The sequence below is a fragment of the Pelobates fuscus genome, chromosome 1 (genome assembly GCF_036172605.1).
Source record: "Pelobates fuscus isolate aPelFus1 chromosome 1, aPelFus1.pri, whole genome shotgun sequence".
NCBI lineage: Eukaryota > Metazoa > Chordata > Amphibia > Anura > Pelobatidae > Pelobates > Pelobates fuscus.
Window position 1 is genome coordinate 489,038,289 of NC_086317.1, and position 15,265 is coordinate 489,053,553.

The 15,265-nt window shown below is 47.2% G+C and overlaps 1 protein-coding gene across 1 annotated transcript in view; it reads right to left on the minus strand.

Moving 5' to 3' along the window:
* Positions 1-13,968, minus strand: part of LOC134573356 (ecto-ADP-ribosyltransferase 5-like) — a 58,984-nt gene extending 45,016 nt beyond the window's left edge. The window contains exon 1 of the mRNA XM_063433062.1: positions 13,935-13,968. The gene's annotated coding sequence lies outside the window, so the exon portion shown is untranslated. The remainder of the gene's footprint in view (positions 1-13,934) is intronic.
* Positions 13,969-15,265: the final 1,297 nt, after the last annotated feature.

Below are 15,265 nucleotides of genomic sequence, written 5' to 3' on the forward strand. Positions count from 1 at the left end.
AGACCCCTTACTAGTACACAGCCTTTACCTCCAAAAATGGAGACCCCTTACTAACACACAGCATTTACTTCCCAAAATGTAGACCCCTTACTAGTACACAGCCTTTACCTCCCAACACAGAGACTCCTTACTAACACACAGCCTTTACCTCCCAACACAGAGAACCCTTACTAACACACAGCCTTTACCTTCCAACACACCTTCCATACTAAAACACAGCCTTTACCTCCCAACACAGAGACCCCTTACCAACACACAGCCTTTACCTCCCAACAAAGAGACCCCTTACCAACACACAGCCTTTACCTCCCAACAAAGAGACCCCTTACCAACACACAGCCTTTACCTCCCAACACAGAGACCTCTCACTGACACAAAGCCTTTACCTCCCAACATGGAGACCCCTTACTAGCACACAACCTTTACTTTATAACACGGAGACCCCTTACAAGCGTACAATCTTTACCTCACAACTTAAGGAGCCATTACTAGCACACAGCCTTTACTTCCAAACATAAAGACCCCTTACTAGGATACAGCCTTTACCAACATGGAGACCCCTTACTAGAACACAGCCGTTTTCCCCCAACATAGAGATCCCCTACTATCACACAGTCTTTACTTCACAACATGGAGACTCCTTACTAGCACACAGACTTTACTTCCCAACATAAACACCCCTTACTAGGACATAGCCTTAACCTCCCAACACAGAGACCCCTTACTAGCACACAACCTTTACTTTATTGGCACACATCCTTTACTTCTCAACATAAAGACCCCTTACTAGGACACAGTCTTTACCTCCCAACATGGAGACCCCTTTCTAGGACACAGTCTTTACCTCCCAACATGGAGACCCCTTACTTGCACACAGCCTTTAGTTCCCAACATGGAGACCCCTTACTAGCATACAGCCTTTACTTCCCAACATGGAGACCCCTTACTTGCACATAGACTTTAGTTCCCAACATGGAGACACCTTACTTGCACACATCCTTTACCTCCCAACACAGAGACCCCTTACCTCCCAACATAAAGAATCCTTACTAGCACACAACCTTTACCTCCCAACATGGAGACCCCTTACTAACACACAGCCTTTACTTCCCAACATGGAGTCCCCTTACTTGCACATAGACTTTAGTTCCCAACATGGAGACCCCTTACTTGCACACAGCCTTTATCTCCCAACACAGAGACCCCTTACCTCTCAACATAAAGAATCCTTACTAGCACACAGCCTTTACCTCCCAACATGGAGACCCCTTACTAACACACAGCCTTTACCTCCCAAAATGGAGAAACCTTACTAACACACAGCCTTTACTTCCCAAAATGTAGACCCCTTACTAGTACACAGCCTTTACCTCCCAACACAGAGACCCCTTACTAACACACAGCCTATACCTTCCAACACAGAGACCCCTTACAAACACACAGCCTATACCTTCCAACACAGAGACCCCTTACTAACACACATCCTATACCTTCCAACACAAAGACCCCTTACTGACACACAGCCTATACCTTCCAACACAAAGACCCCTTACTAACACACAGCCTATACCTTCCAACACAAAGACCCCTTACTAACACACAGCCTTTACCTCCCAACACAGAGACCCCTTACTGACACAAAGCCTTTACCTCCCAACACAGATAACCCTTACTAACACACAGCCTTTACCTTCCAACACAAAGACCCCTTACTAACACACAGCCTTTACCTCCTAACACAGAGACCCCTTACCAACACACAGCCTTTACCTCCCAACAAAGAGACCCCTTACCAACAAACAGCCTTTACCTCCCAACAAAGAGACCCCTTACCAACACACAGCCTTTACCTCCCAACACAGAGACCTCTCACTGACACAAAGCCTTTACCTCCCAACATGGAGACCCCTTACTAGCACATAGCCTTTACCTCCCAACATGGAGACCCCTTACTAGCACACAACCTTTACTTTATAACACGGAGACCCCTTACAAGCGTACAATCTTTACCTCACAACTTAAGGAGCCATTACTAGCACACAGCCTTTACTTCCAAACATAAAGACCCCTTACTAGGATACAGCCTTTAGCAACATGGAGACCCCTTACTAGAACACAGCATAGAGATCCCCAACATAGAGATCCCCTACTATCACACAGTCTTTACTTCACAACATGGAGACTCCTTACTAGCACACAGCCTTTACTTCCCAACATAAACACCCCTTACTAGGACACAGCCTTAACCTCCCAACACAGAGACCCCTTACTAGCACACAACCTTTACTTTATTGGCACACATCCTTTACTTCTCAACATAAAGACCCCTTACTAGGACACAGTCTTTACCTCCCAACATGGAGACCCCTTTCTAGGACACAGCCTTTACCTCCCAACATAAAGAATCCTTACTAGGACACAGCCTTTACCTCCCAACATGGAGACCCCTTACTTGCACACAGCCTTTAGTTCCCAACATGGAGACCCCTTACTAGCATACAGCCTTTACTTCCCAACATGGAGACTGTGGCGAAACCAGCTTCGCCACTGTGAACTGGAGAGGCCTGGCTGCTAGCCTCCTGCCCGCTGACTATGGCCCCTGGACATATTGCACTTTAAAGACTATATTTGGGCATGTACTTATTTATATTGCTGCTACTGGCCCTTTAAAATCAGCAATGGACATTTTGGGACTACTGTCCCTTTAAGACTGTGAAGCATATCCTATTGTACTGCCTGTATATTGTATATGTATTTATGTATGCAGTTAACCTGGGTTATATATATATATGCAGCCTTCATCTGATTGTTCGGTAGAATCACTCCATTCATTGTATTGAGGAAACTACCGAACAACCAGACCACCCAGGATTAAGTGTGCCTCCAATTACCGTTTGCAACAATGTTGCAAACGGGTAATTGGCAATCATGTAATGTGTTCTGTGTCCTCTGGGTGGCCGCCATTCAGGAAACAACCACGTGGTGGCGGCCATCTTAAACTACCGAACAGCGGTGTTTTGCCGTCGAGTGTCTGGAACTAAAATCGGACACTTGACTAGGCAAACACCGCTGAGACCTCCATACTTCCAGAAATTCGTATGGAAACTACCGAATGACCCGCCGTTCGGTAGAAAGAACCCCACAAACAAGGGAATTCATTCAAACCCTCTCCAGGCTCTATAACACAGGCAATTCGCCTGTTTTCATTCCCTTGTTTGTGACCGACCGCAGGGCCAAAATGCATGGAACTGTTTTCGGATACTTTACCCATGCGGTCGGTCAAATCTTTGGAACTTCATATCTCCCGAACCATTCATCCGCATGACCTGATTCTTGGATATGTTGTCCCCCTGAATAAGGGCTATCAGGGGATACCTGTTTTGGAGGTGTAGCATATGTATTTGGGGTACATCCAGGAATTGGGGAAAAAGGTGTACGGTATAATTATGTTAAGTGCTAATCTAAGGGGAGGAAATGTGTGGGAGGTACATCCATGTGATTGGCTAATTTCATCCTCCCCCTGGGAGTGTCCTGTATGTACTTGTTGGTAATAAAAGCCAGACTGGGTGTCCCAGTCTAGAGTTCTGCTTAACCCTCAAAGCGATGTGTCGTCTCGGTCTTTGGGGGAATGGGATTGTATGCTGACTGCCAAGAGTGTAAGCCGATGTCTGCTTTTCTTGTTCAGCTGTTGCAGTGTTCATGTGGTTCCAGTCGGGAGAATGGTGTTTGCAGTAGCTGCCTGTGCATCTGGAAAGGGGATTATCGCCTAAACTGGGTTTTATCCTCTTTTATGCTGAAACGGTCCGTTACAACTGGTGGCAGCGGTGGGATCGTTCCTACAACCAGAGGGACAGCTACAGACAACACCATTTCTGGATTACAAATTGAGGGCAACGCTAGTATCCGTACAGCGACCCTATCTACAAAGGAAATCAGGAAAATGGAAGGAGACAGAGTCGCAGCTGCTGCAGCACCTCCGAGGGAGGAGGAGGAATCCGAGTTTGCCAGGGAATATAGGAGCAGGATGGCTCTATTCTCACCAGCCCGAGCGGAGCGGATGGCAGACCGGGTCTACAACGATGTACAGGCGTACCTATTGCTGCGAACGACGCAGAGGAACCAACAAGCTGCGGGATTGTTCCCACAGCCAGAAGGACAGCTACAGAACACCAATTCCTTGGAGTTACAAATTGAGGGCAACGTTAGCATTCGTGCAGCGCCCCTGGCAGCAGAGGTATCCAGCGACTTGGAGCAGACAAGTATGGAAGGCTCTGACGCTGAAGATGATTTTATGGCCAAGGTGAGGCAGCAAGTGGCCCAGTATGGGGGTTATATATCCATGGACACATTCCAGGGGATCTGGAACCAGGTCATGGCTGAGCAAAACTCAAAGATGGACGAAGAGTATGATGAGCAGGAAGAGTGGTACAGCAGCAGAGTAGAGGCTGCATCCGAGGAGGTTAGCCGCCCCCCCCCCCCCCGAGGCGGCAGGAAGAACCCGAAGTAGGGGTCCTCATAGATTGGTCCTGTGAGGAACCACAACAGGCAGGTGGAGATGGGACCGAGGTCTCTCTACCGGCCCTACAGGGATGCTGGGCAGTCGGCCCAGATCCCCAGCGGCAGTGTGTAACCCAGGGAGCTGATGGTGTCGTCCATCCTCCCCAGCGGCAGAGTAAGTCCCAGGGAGCTAAAGGTGTCGTCCTTCCTCCCCAGCGGCAGGCTGAGTTACAGGGGGCAGAGGTTGTTGTTCCTGCCCCCCAGCAGAAAAGTGATATGCCAGGAAGGCAGTGTGAAGTGAAGGGAGAGGAGAGCAGCGTCCTCCCTCCCCAGCGGCAGTGTGTGTCTCCGGGAGCTGATGGTGTCATCCATCCCCCCCAGCAGCAAAGTGATGTGCCAGGAAGGCAGTGTGAAGTGAAGGGAGAGGAGAGCAGCGTCCTCCCTCCCCAGCGGCAGTGTGTACCTCAGGGAGCAGAAGGTGCAATCCTTCCTCCCCAGCGGCAGTGTGTACCCCAGGGAGCAGAAGGTGCCATCCTTTCTCCCCAGCGGCAGTTTGCCATCCAGAGAGAGGAACTTGTTACACCCTCTCTCCCACGGCAACCTAACCCACCAAGGGGAGATGTTAAGCCCCACAACTGTGCAGATGGGACCGTAGTCTCTGCACTTACAGCACAAGGGATAGGGACGGTCGGTCCTGTTCCCCAGCCTCAGGGTGATGGATCCAAAGGGGAGACAGTCGGTCTCCCCCTCCGGCAGTCGAGCTGTGCACCTAAAGGGGAGACAGTCAGTCTCCAGCAACCAGGCGCCCACCAGACTACTCCCGTGGTAGTGCTGGCAACCGGACAGAGTACCGCTGGTCTCTGCCCCCTCAGCAACCCACCAAGGCAGCCTACCAGTCTCCCACCCAGCAGCGGTGAAACACCAGAACCTGGACAAAATTCTTCCTCACCCAGATGTAGTAACCGGTTAGTGTGGGTGGGCTGCTCTGTTATTTCTGTTTTGTGGGTGGGTTGCTGGACTAACCAGGGCACTGACCGGCAGAAAGTCAGGTACCCTGTTAGTCTAATTGGCAAAGGGGAGAAATGTGGCGAAACCAGCTTCGCCACTGTGAACTGGAGAGGCCTGGCTGCTAGCCTCCTGCCCGCTGACTATGGCCCCTGGACATATTGCACTTTAAAGACTATATTTGGGCATGTACTTATTTATATTGCTGCTACTGGCCCTTTAAAATCAGCAATGGACATTTTGGGACTACTGTCCCTTTAAGACTGTGAAGCATATCCTATTGTACTGCCTGTATATTGTATATGTATTTATGTATGCAGTTAACCTGGGTTATATATATATATGCAGCCTTCATCTGATTGTTCGGTAGAATCACTCCATTCATTGTATTGAGGAAACTACCGAACAACCAGACCACCCAGGATTAAGTGTGCCTCCAATTACCGTTTGCAACAATGTTGCAAACGGGTAATTGGCAATCATGTAATGTGTTCTGTGTCCTCTGGGTGGCCGCCATTCAGGAAACAACCACGTGGCGGCGGCCATCTTAAACTACCGAACAGCGGTGTTTTGCCGTCGAGTGTCTGGAACTAAAATCGGACACTTGACTAGGCAAACACCGCTGAGACCTCCATACTTCCAGAAATTCGTATGGAAACTACCGAATGACCCGCCGTTCGGTAGAAAGAACCCCACAAACAAGGGAATTCATTCAAACCCTCTCCAGGCTCTATAACACAGGCAATTCGCCTGTTTTCATTCCCTTGTTTGTGACCGACCGCAGGGCCAAAATGCATGGAACTGTTTTCGGATACTTTACCCATGCGGTCGGTCAAATCTTTGGAACTTCATATCTCCCGAACCATTCATCCGCATGACCTGATTCTTGGATATGTTGTCCCCCTGAATAAGGGCTATCAGGGGATACCTGTTTTGGAGGTGTAGCATATGTATTTGGGGTACATCCAGGAATTGGGGAAAAAGGTGTACGGTATAATTATGTTAAGTGCTAATCTAAGGGGAGGAAATGTGTGGGAGGTACATCCATGTGATTGGCTAATTTCATCCTCCCCCTGGGAGTGTCCTGTATGTACTTGTTGGTAATAAAAGCCAGACTGGGTGTCCCAGTCTAGAGTTCTGCTTAACCCTCAAAGCGATGTGTCGTCTCGGTCTTTGGGGGAATGGGATTGTATGCTGACTGCCAAGAGTGTAAGCCGATGTCTGCTTTTCTTGTTCAGCTGTTGCAGTGTTCGTGTGGTTCCAGTCGGGAGAATGGTGTTTGCAGTAGCTGCCTGTGCATCTGGAAAGGGGATTATCGCCTAAACTGGGTTTTATCCTCTTTTATGCTGAAACGGTCCGTTACAGAGACCCCTTACTTGCACATAGACTTTAGTTCCCAACATGGAGACACCTTACTTGCACAAAGCCTTTACCTCCCAACACAGAGACCCCTTACCTCCCAACATAAAGAATCCTTACTAGCACACAACCTTTACCTCCCAACATGGAGACCCCTTACTAACACACAGCCTTTACTTCCCAACATGGAGTCCCCTTACTTGCACATAGACTTTAGTTCCCAACATGGAGACCCCTTACTTGCACACAGCCTTTATCTCCCAACACAGAGACTCCTTACCTCTCAACATAAAGAATCCTTACTAGCACACAACCTTTACCTCCCAACATGGAGACCCCTTACTTGCACACAGCCTTTACCTCCCAACACAGTGACCCCTTACTAACACACAGCCTATACCTTCCAACAAAAAGACCCCTTACTAGCACACACCCTTTACCTCCCAAAATGGAGACCCCTTACTAACACACAGCCTTTACTTCCCAAAATGGAGACCCCTTACTAACACACAGCCTTTACTTCCCAAAATGGAGACCCCTTACTAGTACACAGCCTTTAACTCCCAACACAGAGACCCCTTACTAACACACAGCCTTTACCTCCCAACACAGAGACCCCTTACTAACACACAGCCTTTACCTCCCAACACAGAGACCCCTTACTAACACACAGCCTTTACTTCCCAAAATGGAGACCCCTTACTAGTACACAGCCTTTACCTCCCAACACAGAGACCCCTTACTAACACACAGCCTTTACCTCCCAACACAAAGACCCCTTACTAACACACAGCCATTACCTCCCAACATGGAGACCCCTTACTAGCACACAGCCTTTACCTCCCAACACAGAGACCCCTTACTAACACACAGCCTTTACCTCCCAAAACAGAGACCCCTTACTAACACACAGCCTTTACCTTCCAACACAAAGACCCCTTACTAACACAGACCCTTTACCGCCCAACATGGAGACCCCTTACTAACACACAGCCTTTACCTCCAAAAATGGAGACCCCTTACTAACACACAGCCTTTACTTCCCAAAATGTAGACCCCTTACTAGTACACAGCCTTTACCTCCAAAAATGGAGACCCCTTACTAACACACAGCCTTTACTTCCCAAAATGTAGACCCCTTACTAGTACACAGCCTTTACCTCCAAAAATGGAGACCCCTTACTAACACACAGCCTTTACTTCCCAAAATGTAGACCCCTTACTAGTACACAGCCTTTACCTCCCAACACAGAGACCCCTTACTAACACACAGCCTTTACCTCCCAACACAGAGAACCCTTACTAACACACAGCCTTTACCTTCCAACACAAAGACCCCTTACTAAGACACAGCCTTTACCTCCCAACACAGAGACCCCTTACCAACACACAGCCTTTACCTCCCAACAAAGAGACCCCTTACCAACACACAGCCTTTACCTCCCAACAAAGAGACCCCTTACCAACACACAGCCTTTACCTTCCAACACCGAGACCTCTCACTGACACAAAGCCTTTACCTCCCAACATGGAGACCCCTTACTAGCACACAACCTTTACTTTATAACACGGAGACCCCTTACAAGCGTACAATCTTTACCTCACAACTTAAGGAGCCATTACTAGCACACAGCCTTTACTTCCAAACATAAAGACCCCTTACTAGGATACAGCCTTTACCAACATGGAGACCCCTTACTAGAACACAGCCGTTATCTCCCAACATAGAGATCCCCTACTATCACACAGTCTTTACTTCACAACATGGAGACTCCTTACTAGCACACAGCCTTTACTTCCCAACATAAACACCCCTTACTAGGACATAGCCTTAACCTCCCAACACAGAGACCCCTTACTAGCACACAACCTTTACTTTATTGGCACACATCCTTTACTTCTCAACATAAAGACCCCTTACTAGGACACAGTCTTTACCTCCCAACATGGAGACCCCTTTCTAGGACACAGCCTTTACCTCCCAACATAAAGAATCCTTACTAGGACACAGCCTTTACCTCCCAACATGGAGACCCCTTACTTGCACACAGCCTTTAGTTCCCAACATGGAGACCCCTTACTAGCATACAGCCTTTACTTCCCAACATGGAGACCCCTTACTTGCACATAGACTTTAGTTCCCAACATGGAGACCCCTTACTTGCACACAGCCTTTATCTCCCAACCCAGAGACCCCTTACCTCTCAACATAAAGAATCCTTACTAGCACACAACCTTTACCTCCCAACATGGAGACCCCTTACTTGCACACAGCCTTTACCTCCCAACACAGAGACCCCTTACTAACACACAGCCTATACCTTCCAACAAAAAGACCCCTTACTAGCACACACCCTTTACCGCCCAACATGGAGACCCCTTACTAACACACAGCCTTTACCTCAAAAAATGGAGACACCTTACTAACACACAGCCTTTACTTCCCAAAATGTAGACCCCTTACTAGTACACAGCCTTTACCTCCCAACACTGAGACCCCTTACTAACACACAGCCTATACCTTCCAACACAGAGACCCCTTACTAACACACAGCCTATACCTTCAACACAGAGACCCCTTACTAACACACAGCCTATACCTTCCAACACAAAGACCCCTTACTGACACACAGCCTATACCTTCCAACACAAAGACCCCTTACTAACACACAGCTTATACCTTCCAACACAAAGACCGCTTACTAACACACAGCCTTTACCTCCCAACACAAAGACCCCTTACTAACACACAGCCTATACCTTCCAACACAAAGACCCTTTACTAACACACAGCCTTTACTTCCCAAAATGTAGACCCCTTACTAGTACACAGCCTTTACCTCCCAACACAGAGACCCCTTACTAACACACAGCCTATACCTTCCAACACAGAGACCCCTTACTAACACACAGCCTATACCTTCCAACACAGAGACCCCTTACTAACACACAGCCTATACCTTCCAACACAAAGACCCCTTACTGACACACAGCCTATACCTTCCAACACAAAGACCCCTTACTAACACACAGCCTATACCTTCCAACACAAAGACCCCTTACTGACACAAAGCCATTACCTCCCAACACAGATAACCCTTACTAACACACAGCCTTTACCTTCCAACACAAAGGCCCCTTACTAACACACAGCCTTTACCTCCCAACACAGAGACCCCTTACCAACACACAGCCTTTACCTCTCAACAAAGAGACCCCTTACCAACACACAGCCTTTACCTCCCAACAAAGAGACCCCTTACCAACACACAGCCTTTACCTCCCAACAAAGAGACCCCTTACCAACACACAGCTTTTACCTCCCAACACAGACACCTCTCACTGACACAAAGCCTTTACCTCCCAACATGGAGACCCCTTACTAGCAGATAGCCTTTACCTCCCAACATGGAGACCCCTTACTAGCACACAACCTTTACTTTATAAAACGGAGACCCCTTACAAGCGTACAATCTTTACCTCACAACTTAAGGAGCCATTACTAGCACACAGCCTTTACTTCCAAACATAAAGACCCCTTACTAGGATACAGCCTTTAGCAACATGGAGACCCCTTACTAGAACACAGCCGTTATCTCCCAACATAGAGATCCCCTACTATCACACAGTCTTTACTTCACAACATGGAGACCCCTTACTAGCACACAACCTTTACTTTATTGGCACACATCCTTTACTTCTCAACATAAAGACCCCTTACTAGGACACAGTCTTTACCTCCCAACATGGAGACCCCTTTCTAGGACACAGCCTTTACCTCCCAACATAAAGAATCCTTACTAGGACACAGCCTTTACCTCCCAACATGGAGACCCCTTACTTGCACACAGCCTTTAGTTCCCAACATGGAGACCCCTTACTAGCATACAGCCTTTACTTCCCAACATGGAGACCCCTTACTTGCACATAGACTTTAGTTCCCAACATGGAGACACCTTACTTGCACACAGCCTTTACCTCCCAACACAGAGACCCCTTACCTCCCAACATAAAGAATCCTTACTAGCACACAACCTTTACCTCCCAACATGGAGACCCCTTACTAACACACAGCCTTTACTTCCCAACATGGAGTCCCCTTACTTGCACATAGACTTTAGTTCCCAACATGGAGACCCCTTACTTGCACACAGCCTTTATCTCCCAACACAGAGACCCCTTACCTCTCAACATAAAGAATCCTTACTAGCACACAACCTTTACCTCCCAACATGGAGACCCCTTACTTGCACACAGCCTTTACCTCCCAACACAGAGACCCCTTACTAACACACAGCCTATACCTTCCAACAAAAAGACCCCTTACTAGCACACACCCTTTACCGCCCAACATGGAGACCCCTTACTAACACACAGCCTTTACCTCCCAAAATGGAGACACCTTACTAACACACAGCCTTTACTTCCCTAAATGTAGACCCCTTACTAGTACACAGCCTTTACCTCCTAACACTGAGACCCCTTACTAACACACAGCCTATACCTTCCAACACAGAGACCCCTTACTAACACACAGCCTATACCTTCCAACACAGAGACCCCTTACTAACACACAACCTATACCTTGAAACACAAAGACCCCTTACTGACACACAGCCTATACCTTCCAACACAAAGACCCCTTACTAACACACAGCCTATACCTTCCAACACAGAGACCCCTTACTAACACACAGCCTATACCTTCCAACACAAAGACCCCTTACTGACACACAGCCTATACCTTCCAACACAAAGACCCCTTACTAACACACAGCCTATACCTTCCAACACAAAGACCCCTTACTGACACAAAGCCATTACCTCCCAACACAGATAACCCTTACTAACACACAGCCTTTACCTTCCAACACAAAGGCCCCTTACTAACACACAGCCTTTACCTCCCAGCACAGAGACCCCTTACCAACACACAGCCTTTACCTCTCAACAAAGAGACCCCTTACCAACACACAGCCTTTACCTCCCAACAAAGAGACCCCTTACCAACACACAGCCTTTACCTCCCAACAAAGAGACCCCTTACCAACACACAGCTTTTACCTCCCAACACAGACACCTCTCACTGACACAAAGCCTTTACCTCCCAACATGGAGACCCCTTACTAGCAGATAGCCTTTACCTCCCAACATGGAGACCCCTTACTAGCACACAACCTTTACTTTATAAAACGGAGACCCCTTACAAGCGTACAATCTTTACCTCACAACTTAAGGAGCCATTACTAGCACACAGCCTTTACTTCCAAACATAAAGACCCCTTACTAGGATACAGCCTTTAGCAACATGGAGACCCCTTACTAGAACACAGCCGTTATCTCCCAACATAGAGATCCCCTACTATCACACAGTCTTTACTTCACAACATGGAGACCCCTTACTAGCACACAACCTTTACTTTATTGGCACACATCCTTTACTTCTCAACATAAAGACCCCTTACTAGGACACAGTCTTTACCTCCCAACATGGAGACCCCTTTCTAGGACACAGCCTTTACCTCCCAACATAAAGAATCCTTACTAGGACACAGCCTTTACCTCCCAACATGGAGACCCCTTACTTGCACACAGCCTTTAGTTCCCAACATGGAGACCCCTTACTAGCATACAGCCTTTACTTCCCAACATGGAGACCCCTTACTTGCACATAGACTTTAGTTCCCAACATGGAGACACCTTACTTGCACACAGCCTTTACCTCCCAACACAGAGACCCCTTACCTCCCAACATAAAGAATCCTTACTAGCACACAACCTTTACCTCCCAACATGGAGACCCCTTACTAACACACAGCCTTTACTTCCCAACATGGAGTCCCCTTACTTGCACATAGACTTTAGTTCCCAACATGGAGACCCCTTACTTGCACACAGCCTTTATCTCCCAACACAGAGACCCCTTACCTCTCAACATAAAGAATCCTTACTAGCACACAACCTTTACCTCCCAACATGGAGACCCCTTACTTGCACACAGCCTTTACCTCCCAACACAGAGACCCCTTACTAACACACAGCCTATACCTTCCAACAAAAAGACCCCTTACTAGCACACACCCTTTACCGCCCAACATGGAGACCCCTTACTAACACACAGCCTTTACCTCCCAAAATGGAGACACCTTACTAACACACAGCCTTTACTTCCCTAAATGTAGACCCCTTACTAGTACACAGCCTTTACCTCCTAACACTGAGACCCCTTACTAACACACAGCCTATACCTTCCAACACAGAGACCCCTTACTAACACACAGCCTATACCTTCCAACACAGAGACCCCTTACTAACACACAACCTATACCTTGAAACACAAAGACCCCTTACTGACACACAGCCTATACCTTCCAACACAAAGACCCCTTACTAACACACAGCCTATACCTTCCAAAACAAAGACCCCTTACTAACACACAGCCTATACCTTCCAACACAAAGACCCTATACTAACACACAGCCTTTACTTCCCAAAATGTAGACCCCTTACTAGTACACAGCCTTTACCTCCCAACACAGAGACCCCTTACTAACACACAGCCTATACCTTCCAACACAGAGACCCCTTACTAACACACAGCCTATACCTCCCAACACAAAGACCCCTTACTGACACACAGCCTATACTTCCCAACACAGAGTCCCCTTACTAACACAAAGCCTTTACCTCCCAACACAGAGACCCCTTACTAACACAAAGCCTTTACCTTCCAACATAAAGACCCCTTACTAACACACAGTCTATACCTCCCAACACAAAGACCCCTTACTGACACACAGCCTATACCTTCCAACACAAAGACCCCTTACTAACACACAGCCTTTACCTCCCAACACAGAGACCCCTTACTGACACAAAGCCTTTACCTCCCAACAAAGAGACCTCTAACTGACACACAGCCTTTACCTCCCAACACAGAGACCCCTTACTAACACACAGCCTTTACCTCCCAGCATAAAGGCCTATTGCTAGCACACACATCTTAATAAAGGTGGTTATATTCAGATATATGAGTTGGCACCATCCTGTATAAAAGCATGAGCATCCTTACCTTACACTGAGAAATGATGGAATGAATCTCACAACACATGCCTCTCTTTATTAAGTTTCAGACACTCAGAATGTTACTTTCACTTTCAGATTTAGTTGTATTGGTTTACCTGGAAGACTCCCATTTCCTATTATTATATATTTATTATTGTATATGTATAAATCCGTCTGGACCAGGTGCTTTGTTTGATTTTTTTTTATAACTTAATCTACCTCATTCTCTGAAATAGGTGCTCCACAGAAACTTTAGGAAAACTGTATTAGGATATAGAGGATCCCCTCTCAGGCAGTTTATATAAGCCGGAATAGAATTCTTGGAATGCTCTACCAATATTCTCTGGGCTATATCTTGTTAACCTGAATAATCTTAGACACCATCTTGTTTGCTCTTTCACTTTTAAATCCATTAGTCATTAGTATTTGTAACGGAGCTTCCTGTACCCCGATTGGGCACCTCTGCTGACGGATGCTCCTAATGCTCACCAAGGACTCCAAGCACTCCACCAGACACCATCAGCACCGCAGTTCCCACGTCCAGCTTTACAGCTTGGCTGGGAACTCGCCGTCTCCTACCCACCCTGGACCTAAGACAAGGTATGAATCCAGGGTCCCCACATATCCAGGGTCCCCACATATAAGACAAGACAAGACTCTATGTTGAGGGTAAAACAGGAACTCAAGGTTTAATGGAGGCACACTGGCCTTTTATGCAAGTTTCCCAACAAGGGCAACACCCAGGTGGACCTTGTTGGGCACAGGGACACAAAGGGAATAAACCAATAAAAACAGTCATACAGTGAGACACTCCCATACACAAACAATAGAATTCCCTCCTCTGTGCTTGGGAGATAATTGAATCAGGAACTCTACTAATCTAACCTAATAATCTCCAAGCACAGAAAAACATACCATTTTTGAAACCCTAAAAGGTGATAGCCCTGATCTGGGTGAACAACATACCCCCAAATCTCATACTCTCCGTGAACTAAACGTGTAGGGTGGACAGACAAGAAACCAATATTAAGAAATACACAGAGACAGGGGGAAAGCCGGGTGGGAGGGGTGGGTAAATTAACAAGCAGCAATATATTGATGATGACATTGCACCAAAGCCCATCTCACACAAATAATACAAAACATATGCAGGGCAGGTACAAGTATAAAATTAAAAATGTTAATCTGATTTCTAATTTCCAACAACATACCTCTTTTTTCCTTCGAGGGATCACTCCTGTTTTCCCCATCTACTATATCTAGCTCTATGCACAATTCATCTAGACAGGAGCTCCTAAGCTTTTTCTCCTGGGAGCCTAATTTAATCACAATACCTCT